The following is a 14,422-nucleotide window of genomic DNA, read 5'->3' on the forward strand; positions in this document are numbered from 1 at the left end:
GCAGCTGAAATTAAGGTCACTTGTGTGAATTTCCAGGGACATCAAATAAAACACAGACACACACTTTACCTTTAAACAAGCTTCAGGACACGGCTTTTCTGCTCTCGGCCTCAGGCTCCCCAAATGGGGGAGCAAGAGAAAGTCACGAGAGGCTGGCGAGAGAGAGCAAGCACATTCGGAAGCTGGCTTTTATTGGGGGGACCCTTATTCTTAGAAAGTTCCATCCAAAAAAGGCCAGAAGGGGCAGGGTTACAAGGGACAGATGAGTGTAATTCAACCCAAGGGGCCATGGAGCAACACACCTACATCTGAAGGCACGCCCTCAACTTCCTGGACCAGGGCAATGTCCAGGTCACTATAAGATGTAGTGACTGGTCAAAGCCTCTCGGCTCCAGGATGGAAGGTGCAAATCATTCAGAGTGGCTCCCCATAGTTGGGTATACATACTTATATCTAGTGAATGTTCTGGCATAGATTTTGCATATATATATATATATATATATATATATATATATATATATATATATATATATATATATATACACACACACACACACACACACCTTTCATTCAATATTAAAAAAAATCATTGAAGTCATGAATTTTCTATCATTTTAAAAACATGCATTTAAATAAACTTTACCTTTAAAGTATCCTATGTCATAGACAGACATATACAATGTGGAAGATTAAGCAAACGTAATATAGCTTAAATTATTCCCAATCTCTCCCATTCATAAATAATTTCAAGAAAATATGTGGGTATAATATTCATCCCTATTTCTTCTTCCCACACAAGACAATGGCAAACAGAAATATGTCTAGATGACAAATTATTGGAAGTCTATAGTCATTGTATGAAAGCCAGAAAAAGGACACTAAGTACTAATGTGTGAATATATAAGGATGGACACACATACATGAAACATCAGCCCTCTATTCTCTAAATTCCTTTGTTCATTCTTCATTTGAATGTCTTTCTGAATCACACAATTTTAAATTTTGGAAAGTTACTAGCTAGAATTAACTCTAAAACTGGGCCTAGAGAGCCAACAATCCCCACCACTGGGCACAGGACGCCCAGGTCAGAGCATGTCTGTACCTTAGGCTTTTCCTGGACACTGGGCAGGTCCTCCTGGGACAGCTCCACCACTTGATGCAACTTCTTATGAAGCTCATCCATTTTCTGCTTTAATAGTTGCTCTTCAAAAGCATTTGCTTCTTTCTTTTTCATATAATGTCTGTCTTCATTTACTTAAGGAAAAAAAAAGGTTTATATGCAAAGTTAATTCAGTTCATCAGAGGAATACATAACAAATGGATAAAGTCCAATTTTAAGATGGCAAGTCCTATTTTAAGATGGCAACATTTTTTAGTCTTTTCCATATTTACAATCTTTATATGTCCTTAGCACAGTAACTATTAAATTCAGAGTATAAGTTACAAAAATTTATGATGATCAAGTCTATCTGGTAATAGCACAGTATCTTATTAAATGCTTCTCATAAAATAATTGGGGTTGTGCTAATCATTTGAAAATAATTGAGCATTTCAGTTTTTAAAAAAGATACGATTCTCTAGGAAGTAAAAGTAAAAGAGTTGGGGCATCAAGCATGCTGTCAGTCACACAGCCCAAAACTGGCTCATGAGACAAAGTAGATTCTGGCTGGACACTTTCAGGCTGTGGCATGTGAAGGAAAAAATTATCCAGGCATAACTCAAAATGGATCTCCAAGAATACTGACTGACTTTTTGTTGTTGACCAAATATGAAAACAGGCTGGCCTGGCGTCAGTTTTGTTCTCCTCCTTCTCCTTTGCCTCCTGCCAGGAACTCGGTTAGCTCCTAGGTTCCGGGTGACAGTGACCACTCTGATCAGCACTGGCCCACGATGATCACATTTGGTGGACTTGCTTTCATGCCCTCCTTTGCTATTCGATGTGAAATCACTCTAAGCCTCAAGGCATGGGAGTATTAGACTCCAGTAGGGAGAATAAGTCAGTGAGTGGTATGGGTCTCCAGCGGCCAGTCTTAAGGAATACCAAGTTTCTAGAAGCACTGGGCTGCGATGTGGAGTGCCAGCCGTCCATCGGGCTGACCCAGGCAGTGTCTTCCTCATCCCTGGCCCAGGGGATATTTTTAGGCCCAGGGGGATATTCATAGCCAGCAGAGGGCTCACAGGGACATGGGGTCCTTCCAGCTCATGGCTCTGCCCCGGCCCCATGCCTGAGACAACAGAGCCACATTCCCAGCCTGACATTAATATCTTGAATAGGGAACCCTCCTCCCTTTAACTTACCTTTTCTATTTAAGGTGGGCTTCTTGTATGGAGCATCTAAGTGGGTCTCTCACTGTAAACTCTTACATTCCCATAATAATGTATTACATGTTAGGTATAATTTTATATGCCTATTGGTTTCTCATGTTTTCTTTTTTGAAGGGCCTGTTCAAGTTTTTGCTCATTTAAAACACTGAGTTATCTTTTTATTTCTTAGCATCCTTGACTTGTTCTTAATCTTAGACTAAAAAAACAAAATTCTACATTTCACTGTCAATGATAGAAATTTAGGTTTTTCTTGTTCTTTATAAATTTGAGGAAGTTCCCACCTGTTCCTAGTTTGTAGGGAATTTCTTAAAACTCGTGAATGGGCACTGGAATTTGTCAATGTTTTTTCTTTGTTTATTGAGATGTTCATATGATTTTTTCTTGTCTCCTAATATAATGAAATAACATTTCGCATGTCCAATGCTAGATGCACAGGTGTGTACATCTGAACATGGGGAGAAATTCCAGCTGGTCGTGACCTACTGTCCTTTCTATAAATTGCTAGATCCAACTTGAGAATGTTGTTTAGGATTTTAGTTTCTATATCCATGAAGGATACTGATCTTGTAATGTCATCGTTCGGTGTCATGTTTTTCCTAGATTTAGGAAATACGTTAGGGAATGTTTTCTCCTTTTCTATTCTTTGGAAGAGTTTGCATAAGATGGGTATTATTTCTTCCTTAAATGTTTGCAGGAAGTCACTAGAGTGAAGCCATAAAAACTCGGGGAGTTTTCATTGTAGGAAGTCTTTTAATTGAAGTTGTAATTTCTTTAAAAGAGAAATTCAAATTTTCTATTTCTTCTTATGTCAGTTTCAGTAAATTATGGTTTTATTATAAAATTATCTATTTCATCAATGTTGTCAGATTTACTGGCATACAATTCCTTATAATATCCCTTATTGTCCTCAGTGTCTGCAGGATCAGTAATGATGTTTCTATTTCAATAGGAGATATTGAAAATTTCTTTTCTTTTCTTTTTTTTTTTTGTACCAGCGATTGAACTCAACCACTGAACTACATCCTCAGCCCTATTTTTTTTTTAATTTAGAGACAGGGTCTCACTGTCTTGTTTAGCATCTCACTGTTGCTGAGGCTGGCTTTGAACTTGCGATTCTCCTATCTCAGCTTCCAGAGCTGCTGGGATTACAGGTGTGCATGTGCCACCTGGCCCAGCTTTCTTTCACTCTTTTTAAAGTATCTTGGTCAGTCTATCTGGCTGGGCATCTTTCAATTTTATTAATCTCTTCAAAGAATCAACCTTCATCTCCATTGATTTTCTCTTCTGTTCATCTGGTTTCTATTTCATTAATTTCTACTCTTTGTTATTTCCTCTTTTCTACATTCTTAGGTTTAACTCACTTCCATTTCTAGTCTCTTAAGTTCCCAGCTTAGATCACTGATTTTAAACCTTCCCTCTTTCTAGTATATGCAATTAAAGCTACGAATTTCTACCTAAGCACCACTTAAGCTACATCTCAGGAAAGATACATTATTTTTTTAGAAGTCATTCAGACTATCATTTGGTAATAGGTAAAAAATGGTCTTTTAGGAATCAGGGAAGAGCTGAGCAGAAAAGGATTCCAGAGATGGCGATGCTCCATATCTTGCCTGGGGAGCTGGATATACATTGCATTTTCAAAAATACTCTATACTTAGACCTGAACTGTACACAACACTAGAAGACAGGTACCAGTCCCTCTCATAAGTGAAGAAATCTAAGGCCCAGATGGGTTAACTGTGTGTGTACCAACATCACACACTGAAGAGCCAGGGTTAACCCACTGCGGTACCACACACTCACACACACAGTGCACTCCACATTTAATGTGTGGTACCACACAAGGGCTTCTCCATCATCCTGTGTGAGATGGTTCAACTCAGTGAGCTTACCTTACTGCCATCAAACAGACAGAGGCAAACGTGTCTGCTGAGCACCTGGATGCTCGTTCCTGGGAGAGGAATCATCTTACAGGTCCACAGGGTGAGGATCAAGGAAACACGACTTGGCCTTGACTTAATCTGAAAGGAAAACACAAAAACCTATTAATAGTAGTACAAATCCATTTCCAAAGCATCATTTGTAAAATACAGCTTAAGAAGATATACATAGAATACAAAAAGGAAAACTTTTACATGGATATACATACACAGAGTTTCAATAGTCTGCTCAAAATCAAACCCAGTTATTTCAGGTAAATTTTGCATAAAGTTACATTTGAAATATTTGCATTTTTTTCTTAACTACTTAAAAACTTCAATGAAAGACTACGAGTACTAGCAGGTAAAATATATGACCTGACCCTCGAATCACTGTATTCTAGTCTCCAGGTCCATTCCCATACGATGTGAGGAATTGTAAAGAGTTACCCTAGCATGACAACCAAGACACCTGGCATTAATGTCACCCAGCTACCTCCTCTTTGGCTCTTAGATGCTTTGACATAGAATGTCATGTTTGGTCTGACTGTTCAAATCTACTTCACAGATAAAGGTCAGATTGTGAATACATAAACTGGCATTCTGTATTTTTATTTTTAAAGAACAGCTTCAATTAGCTAAACTTTACATTCTGCTTTATGATCACAAGCCTTTTCATTTAAATAATTTATATTGTTGCAAAAGATAAGATAATATCAATAATCTGTCACCTTTTTATTTAAGTAATGAGAGCTGGGTTTTTAGTTCCTGGGCACAAGTTCACAGCATTAACTGTGATCTGCCCAAGCACTGGTGCACCAAGCAGCCCCTCTGCCCACTCGCAATACAGCACCTCCTACTAAGGTGCAAGTTGATGCTCAGGGTGAGAGGATTAGGGGCACCAAGTTCTGCACCCCCCTTCCTGCCACCCCGGCCATCACTGAGGGGTAAAGTCAAGGTAAATGGGAAGAGAGTGACATACTCTAATGCAGTTTATATCTGTTACAGGCAGATATAAAGTAGAATTAAAGATCAAGAGCATATTCTACTTCAAATACTGGGATAGCAAGAATCTTTTTTTCTTGGTGGTACCCAAAAAGTGTGATCATGAGGTTCTGCCGACTTTTTCATTCTCACTCAACTAAGATCATGTCACTTCCACTCTTCCTGACGGAGCTGGCAGCTTCCCACTGCAAGAGATCTGAGATGAGCAGCTTGCAGAGAGCAAAGTCTGCTTAGTTCTTGGTCTCAGAGGTCTCAGTCCATGGTCGCTTGGCTCCACTGTTTTGGGGCCAGTGGCGAGGCAGGGAATCAGAGTGGGGAGCACATGGTGGCATGATGAGTCACCTCGCAGCAGCCAGGAAGCAGATGGGAGAGAGGCAGGGGCTGGGGTCCCACAATCCCTTCATGGGTGTGGCTCAGCCATGTAACTTCCCCTCACTAGGCCCCAGCTCCAGGTCCTACCACCTCCCAATAGCCCCCAGGCTGGCAGCAAGCCTTGACCCATGGGCCGTGGGGCACCTATCCAAAGCACAGTGCTGGCCAACACTGACTGCGTTCTCATACTCTGCCAGGCACTGCCAAAGCCTTCATAAATTCTCACAACCGCTCGATGTTAGGAGGACTGTCATCCCTGTTCCCAAATGAAGACACTGAGGTAAAGCATGATGAACAGGGAGACGCAGTATTACATCCTTTGTGGCCATGGGAGGAGGGCACAACCGCTAACAGAAACCAGAGTCAGGGGCCCAAGTCTAGGTGCTGCCTTGGCTATGTGAACACCACTGCTTTAAAGCCACATGTCACTCATGTGCTGGCCCCAGGACAACGGCAGCCAGGCTGCAGCTTCTCTGCTGTCGCTGTACTCACAGTGCCTGTCTTCACGTCCCACATCAGATCTCTGAAGGCCAGCTGTGATGCCGTGAGCTCAGGTTGCAGAAAGTAACTTGCTCGAAACTGATTCCCTGAAAAAACAGCTTTCCTTTATTTTCTTATGAAAAGAAGAATGAAATTCAAAACCAAAAGTCTAAGACATTATGCTACAAATTTAGGAAACAGATATTTCCAAAATGCCAAGGGGCTTACTAGCAACTTGCTTTCCAAGACAGATGAACCAAGATAGAACCATGCTCAAAATTTTAAGATAAAAACTGATAAAAGAGTACTTTAAGATAATTTTAAGGAAGATCTTAAAGAGTTTAGATCAACAACATGCTTCACAGTGACTATGATTTATTCAAATATTTCTATAAAACGCAGAAATCTGTAACATTTTTTATATATTTTAGAAAAAATACATAACCATTAGTTTTGCTTCTTTTTAATTTTTTTAGTTGTTGATGTAACTTTATTTTTATTTATTTATATGTGGGGCTGAGGATCGAACCTGGTACCTCACACATGCTAGGCAAGTGCTCTGCCATTGAGCCCCAGCCCCAGTCCCAGCCCTGCTTCTTTCTACACATATATGTTTTTAGTTGTAGAGGCACAAAATACCTTCATTTTATTTATTTACTCTTCCGTGGTGCTGAGGATGGACCCAGTGCCTCACATGTGCTAGGCAAGCGCTCTACACTGAGCCCAGCCACAGAACCTAGTTTTACTTCTTAACACAAAAGTGCAGGAATCCATCCACAAAATGCACGAGGACCTTTTCAGCACTGAAGCTAGCAAGGGGGTAGGTCTCGTATTTGGGAACTTATAGTGGCACTTCCGCTATCAAGACCACCCAATGCAAGTGAACTCCCCCTCCACTCTGCCAAAAGGTCCTGCGCAGCACCGGAGATGGGTATGACCTATCAGGAATGGAGCAGCCTACCTGTCCCCACCTCTACCCTGCTTTGGTGAAGAATTTTCTACCAAAAGTCTTTGATGTGTTCCAATATAAATAAAGCAAGCGCGGTCTCCATTCTTTGTTAGGATCTAGACCCATCTGGTCAGCTTTGCCCTTTGATGCCCCTGCTCTGAAACTGCTTTCCTGTGTTTTGAGGTCATCTCGTGGTACTTTTTTTAACTATTACTTCCCAGCCAGCCCATCCCTCCGGAGGGAAGCCATTCCCTTGCCCACGCAGGATATGGAAGATACATAAGCATTCTTATACTTCTCTTCCATAGTTTGTCATGAAGAACATTTATTATAAAATCACTTTTTTGTTTAAGAAATCATTTGAGTCCCTGCCCTGTGCCATGGGCTGTGCTAGGAGCTACAAATGGAGCCGAGAATCCTTGTTGACCACAGCTGAGTGAGGGAAACAGAGAAGTAGGCACATGAGACTAGTGCGTGTGCTCACAGGGTGGGAGGGAAGCCCGGCTGCCAGAGCGGGCATCGCTGCCAAGGTAGAAGGGACCCTGAGACTACAGGATGGGAAGGGGCAGGAAGAACCTTCCCAGCAGAAGTGACCTTGAAGTAGCCCTTCCACCCACAGTTAATGGCTCAGGCACACAGGAGCCAGCCTGCCCCTCATGACTCCCCTTCAAAATGAGCTTCTAGACAAAAGTTTCCAAGTACCAGGAAATACAGGGTGAACAGGAATCAGAAAGCCCACGGAACGCTCCAGGAGAGCCCTTGCTATGAAGAGGAGCAGAGGAAGGGAGGCTTCCTCGCTGGGACGGGATGGGCTGGTGGCACTGTGCTGGGACGGGATGGGCTGGTGGCACTGTGGTGCGCTGCTCACAGTGGTGGCAGGGGAAGGCAGGACAGGCAGGCTGGAGAGCAGGAAAGGGCTGGCAATTAAAGAGAATAGAAAAGGGCTGGAGCCCACAACACAGGTAAACAGATGGTCCTCTCATAGAACTGAAGTCCTTGTTTATGGTCACAAGAGGGACAAGGAAAGGACGTGCTCCAAAGAGAAGTGAGACTCGGCATCTTCCTCAACTTCTTTTAGCTACCAGAGAAAAATTAGCCTCCAAGCATGGCTGCAGAGGCCGAGCGCCACCATACCTTCCTCCAGCAGCTGGGAGAGTGTGGAAGGCCTGAAGCCTGCGGGGATAGCCCCCATGCTGGTTAACACATCCACGGTGTTCATCTGCCGAGGAGAGGAAAAACAAAAGTGGAATGCTCGCTTCCATCCATGGTTCCTCACCTCCCCACTGTGTCCCTTCGGCACCACAGCAAGCCCAACCCAACGGGAAAACACCACGTGCACATGTCGGGAAAGTGCTACAACGTGAACCAATTCCTGAGAGGACGTGGCCATCACTGGATCTGCACTCTCACAAGGACTTGGGGCCCACATAGTGCTGGGCACAGAGTTTTGTGTTTCTAGATCACTGCTTCAAGTACATTCTGACTGTAATGCTCCTGCTCCAGCCCCACCGCAACTGCACTGCCTTTCAGTAGATGATACTGCTACTGACGCCCGAAAAGCTGTCAGGTGCTTTGCATAAGTGCACCCCCAACCACCTGCACCGCCAGCATCTTCTTGGGAGTTAGAAGAGCAGTAAAAGGTCAGGAAGATGCTAACTGAACCGTTCATGGTGATTACTCACGGGGTGGAGAATTTTCATTCTGTCGTGGCATTTTTTTTAAATGACAGGATTACAGATAGTGTCTTACCTTTCTGGGTTTTTCAGACTTTTCATATAATAACTAAAATCTAATGCCAGCCTTTGCCAAAATGATAAATAATCTGGATAGGATCAATGAGAAAGATTCCGAGCTCTGAAATCACACCATGAATGAGATGATCTACTCTTCTTGTACAGGAGCCCTGATGAGAAATGCTGGTTGCAGCTCAGGCTTCCTAAGGCAGAAAGAGATGCCTTCTGCCCTGCACCTTCCACACCTGAGCCTGGGTAGATCTAGGCAGTCTCAAAGAGTCTCCATCCTGGTTTGAATCTGAACTCAACCAGAACTATAGGTAATAAAACACTTAAGACATCCCAAATGTCTTAATTGCCAAAAATATTATAAGACATCAAATATAAAGTATTATTAATAAGACAGCAGATACCAACCTTTGAGATAGCTTTTTGAACAGCACTGCGGTGAGTATCAGTTCTGGGAAAATGAAAGAGCAGGTAAGTGCAGGCGCAGCCTCTGCCCCTCATCACACGAATCAGAGAACAAGTACAAACACTCAGAAGATTCTGAAGACCAAACAATCTCTAGGCGAGGCCAAGCTAGAACTAAATGCACTAAAAATAATTGCAAAACTAAAGTAGCCATGACCTTTAGGTCAACAATAATATGAAAAGCTCTCTAGGTATAAATTTACTCCATTTCAAGAAAATCTTGCATAATTTTAATAGTAAAAAATAAATAAAAAGTCGGCAGAAGCTGCTCGCTCTCCCGCGCTCTGTACCTCTGATTAGCTTCGGATTCACCCTCCATCCCCCCAGTATCCTCCTCACTGCCCTCTTCACTTGTCACCTGCTCCTCTTCTTTATCACAGGGCTGGAAAAGTGTTGAAACAGGAAGTGCTTTCCAACTAACATAAAAATCAACCAATAAAAAGGCTACGACTTTCAGAAACTTTCAGGCACAGAGGGGAATTTATATGTGACAGGGAAATAAATTTCAATCCAGGACTGATAACTTCACTATGTGAAACAATGACAAAGACTAAAGTAAACAGCAAATTCACCAAAATAAATCCCAGGTAGAATTTATTCAAATGAAAAAAATTAAAAGCATTACCTTTGATAGGAGAAAATAAATGTGAGGTAAAGCCCTTTGCAGTTATGATACCAAAATTTAAAAAATTATAAATGGAAATGCTAGCAGATTTCACTAAAAAAAATACACGCAGCTGAAGGTCAATAAAAAAACCATTAACACCAAGTTCTAAGGGTTAATTTTATAAAAAGCTCTTATAAATCAAGAAAAAGATTTTTTTAAAAAATTCATTTGAAAAATGAAGAAACTGAACTGGTTATCCACAAAGAAGAAGCGCAAATGGTTGTAAATCATATGAAAGGATGCTCAGCCTCATTCGGAGTATCACAAGTACAAATAAAAACTATGAGGCTGTTTTGTTGACCACATTGGCAAAGGCTAAGAAAGACTGGTACTGGCCAGCCTTGGCAGATGCATGGGGAAATAAGGCCTCTTGACATTGGAGGCCATAATTTTGCCAAGAAAAAATTGGCAAAATAAATCAAGATATAAAGGTGTAAACCCTTTGAAGCACTGAAAAGCATGTAGGATTTCACCAAAGAGGAACAACCAAGAGTCTACAAAGAGGTACATGCAGACTGATACAAACAGGCTGCAGGTGGCCACCCTCTACCTCTTCCTCTCTAGCAAAACCCCTGACTCATTGGGCCTGCTGAGACTCCATCTGGCCAGCCAGCCTCCCTTGCAGCTAGGTGTGGCCTGGGGACTAAATATGCTGGTCGTCGAGACGTGGCTGAAGTTTTCTAACTTCCAGAAAACTTTTTACCTCCTTAGATAGCAGCTCATATTTCTTGATTCTTTCCTCTTTTCCCTTTTGCTGCTCAGAATCATTAAAGGATTTGGCCACTGACTTAACTAAAGAGGTAACCCAGGAAGAGCTGCCTCACTTGGAGCTATGGAGTTCCAGGTGGGGCCTGAACCAGCACCAGAAAGCCATCTCCACACTCCTTCCATGTGTGGGAGAAGACGCAGCTACCTCAGGTGAGCTGCTTTGGGGAGATTTTTTGGTAATTCATAGAAGCTAATTTTAGGTTCTTTGTGGCATAATTGATGGTGATTATAGGTTGCAAACACCCTGAATAAATGTCACCACGAGCTGGAATGCTTGCTGCCTTCCAAAGGACGACCTAGACCTGTCCTGCGTGGTGCATAGCCCTTCGCCACCCATGGCTACTGAGCTCTTCACATTAGCACAGGTTGAGATGTGCTGTACACGTAAACACACACTGGATTTTGAACCTAATATAAAACAAGTAACTCAATGTCCAAATATAGATCATATGTTGAAACGATATTTTTGATATATTAGACTATATAAAATATTAAAAATAATTCCCCCTATTTGATTACTTCTTAATGTGTGTAATGAAAACATATATTTGTGTCTTTTGCTGGCAAAGAATTCCTAAAACTCTTGGAATTTCCTGAATTCTTATTCATAAGAAGTTTTCTTATTCCTAAGAAGTTCAACCATTCTAGTGTGCAGGCTAGTGAGGTGCCTCTAGAGGACCCCTAGACAGCTTCAGGAAGGGATTAGAGGTTGGAACCTGCAACTCTTCCTTCCAAACTTTAGAGAGGATGAAGGAGCTAGAGATTAAATTCATCACCAATGGTCAGTGATTTAGTTAATGAGAATAAACAAACTTCCATAGAAACACCCGGGAGGCTGGGGCTTGGGTATCTTGCAGGTGGGTGAATACACAAAGGCTTTGGGGAACAGCATGCTTAGGTCCTGCATACCCCACCTCAACATCTTGCCCCGTGCGTCTTCTTCACTGGTGTTCCTGAGTTGCATCCTTTATAATAAACTGGTACATCCAAGTATAGTTGTCTCGCAGTATCCTCAGGGGATTGGTCCGAGGAATCTCCATGGATACTAAACCTAAGGATGCTCTAGTCACTTATATAAAATGATACAGTATTTGCATATGACCTGTACACATCGTCCCACATACCTTAATTCATATACAAAATACCTATGATCTCTAACACAATGTAAATGCCAAATAAATTATTATTATATTGTATAGTTTAGAAAATAATGACAAGAAAAAGAATTGTACATGTTCAATATAGATGCAACTGTTTTAAGATATTTTTGCTCTGTATCCTCAGATACAGAAGACAGACTGGAAAGTGTTCTCCCAAGTTCTGTGAGTCACCCTAGGGAATCATCAGACCCCTGCAGAAGGAGAGGAGACTTCTGAATTTTTAGCCAATCAGTCAGAAGTACAAGTGGCTGCTGGGACTTGTGAATAGCATCTGAACAGAGGACAGTCTAGTGGGACTGTGCACTTACTGTGTGACACCTGTGCTAAATCCAGGAGTTAAGGCCAGAATCCAACTGAGTTGCTGGACACTGGCTGGTGCTAAGGAGCTGATATGGAACATGACACCCGTGGTGTCAGAGAATAACGCCCCGCCCCCTGGTCAGGAACTCAGTGTGGTCACTGGAAGACTTGGAATCCCGTGTGTGGGTTTTCTTATTTCCATCCGACAGAGCTCATCCAGACAGGTGTCTGCACCATGCAGCATGTGCTGTGACTCAGGACCAAGCAGGCATGGACAGTATGCTGATATCTTGGTAAGGGGCTCATGCATTTGTGGAAGTAAACACCAAGTGGACAGTGGCCATGTTTTATGGTAATAAATGCCCCTTAGTTGTTATAAAACCACCAGCTCACACAGCCACCTCCTGCTGAGAATGCTCCCAGGCTCACTTTCACCCGAGCTCTTCACAGGCCCCCAGGACCTCAATACACAATGTCCTCCCCACGCCCTGTCTCTGTAAAACCAAGTTTAAATTTCAAGTCATTCTCTAGTCAACTGATCCAAGAATATAGCTTAATGTTTAACTGAAAATGAGATCTATCTGAAGGAGAAAGCATAAACAACAAAGACTCACCTCCAGGTAGGTTCTGGGAATCAGACCTTCGTTTCCTTTGCTGTCCTTAGCTATCCACCAACCATCAGGCTTCTTCTCAATTACAAGAAGAATTTCTCCTTTCTTAATGCAAAACAAAGTACAAATTTAAAAATAAAGCTCAATAGTCATGAGTAGCATTTCATTACTAATGCTTTAAAATATACACTGAAAAAAGGAAATATTTGCTTAATTCAATATTTATCCTAACTTTTATCAAATGCTTCCCTACTGCCATACCCCAATACCTTTGTGACTATAAATGAATCATTCCTTTGGGTTACTCAACACACATTCAAATTCTACATGCAAATGGGGACCATTTCCACAAGCATTTATGAGGACCCGTACTTATTCTAGCAATTTGATTATTGCAGAAAATATTTTTAAATTTGTAAGTCTCTCTTTGGAAAATTTCTTCCAGGAGTATCATATAAATCCCTGAAGAAAAATGATTCTATTAAGTTAAGCCCTATTTTGAAACAAAAATAGTTTACCCAATGTTCCTACCTACCTAATCCATGTTTTCAACAATACTTGTCCATTGAAAACAATACTTGTTCATGTACGAAATATAATCCATCCTTGAAAAACAGTAATTTCCACTACTGAAGACATGTAAGAGCAAAGACTTTCTTAGAATATACATTATTATTTAGTATTGGTGGCATTTTTCCAGGAAAAGTTAAAAAAAAAAAAGAACCTATGAATTAAAATGTATTAGCTGAGTGCAGTAGCACATGCCTGTAATTTCAGTGACTTGGGAGTCTGAGGCAGGAGGACTGCAAGTTTGGGGCCAGCCTCAGCAACTTGGCGAGGTTCTAAGCAACTTAGCAAGGGGCCCTGTCTCAAAGTAAAAATAAAAAAGGGGTGGGGACATAGCTCAGTGGTAAAGCACTCCCAAGTTCAATCCCTGGTACGAAACCAAACAAAAAACAATAAGGATATTAGTTGTACAATATTCTTGCATAATTTACCATTAATGAGTATCACACTTTGAAGTTAAACAAAAGATCAAGATTTATATATTCAATAAAAATTTCTTTGAATCATTTCACTAGCAGAAAACTGTCTCAACTCCTTTACAAACCACACCTGCATGGCTGAGGCTGTAGCTCAGGGGTAGATCACCTACCCGGCTAGGCCAGGTCTGATCCCTGCTCTGCATAAATAAACAAGACCCCACAACTTCATTTTTCTATCCCACCTGCCACTTATCTATGCACAGGCCTAGAATGGATGTGCGCCCCTTCAAGTCTAAGCCAAGAGGAAGAAGTGTGATAGTGCTCCCCCTACCTCAGCTAGAACACTGCCTAACTCACCTGAATAACTTGGTACATATGACATTCAGAAACTAATTATAAAATTTTACCCCTTGTTAAGATTTATCAACACTAAAGCCACTTTAAAAAACCTTTAGAACAGGTAACTTTAATAATAGGCTCTCACATAACTACTGCTTGTAAATCATAATTCCTTATTTAAACAGACTGAGCCTTTAGAAACATTCTCCTTACATTAGGTTCCCGTCTTCTCTACTTACCTTAAATGTAAGGTCCCCAACTTGCTGAGCAGTAAAATCTCCAAGAGCAATGTATTTTCTACTTGTTTGTTTAGGAGATTCATTTTCTTGTTCCT

At 41.5% G+C, this 14,422-nt stretch overlaps 1 pseudogene across 1 annotated transcript in view; it reads right to left on the minus strand.

Moving 5' to 3' along the window:
• Positions 1-12,868, minus strand: part of LOC144372358 (mitotic checkpoint serine/threonine-protein kinase BUB1-like) — a 216,638-nt pseudogene extending 203,770 nt beyond the window's left edge. The window contains exons 1-3 of the transcript XR_013432373.1: positions 12,767-12,868; positions 4,218-4,346; positions 1,103-1,254 (exon numbers count right to left, since the gene is read on the minus strand). The product of XR_013432373.1 is annotated as a mitotic checkpoint serine/threonine-protein kinase BUB1-like (transcript). The remainder of the gene's footprint in view (positions 1-1,102; positions 1,255-4,217; positions 4,347-12,766) is intronic.
• Positions 12,869-14,422: the final 1,554 nt, after the last annotated feature.

Source organism: Ictidomys tridecemlineatus (genome assembly GCF_052094955.1).
Source record: "Ictidomys tridecemlineatus isolate mIctTri1 chromosome 12 unlocalized genomic scaffold, mIctTri1.hap1 SUPER_12_unloc_7, whole genome shotgun sequence".
Lineage (NCBI taxonomy): Eukaryota > Metazoa > Chordata > Mammalia > Rodentia > Sciuridae > Ictidomys > Ictidomys tridecemlineatus.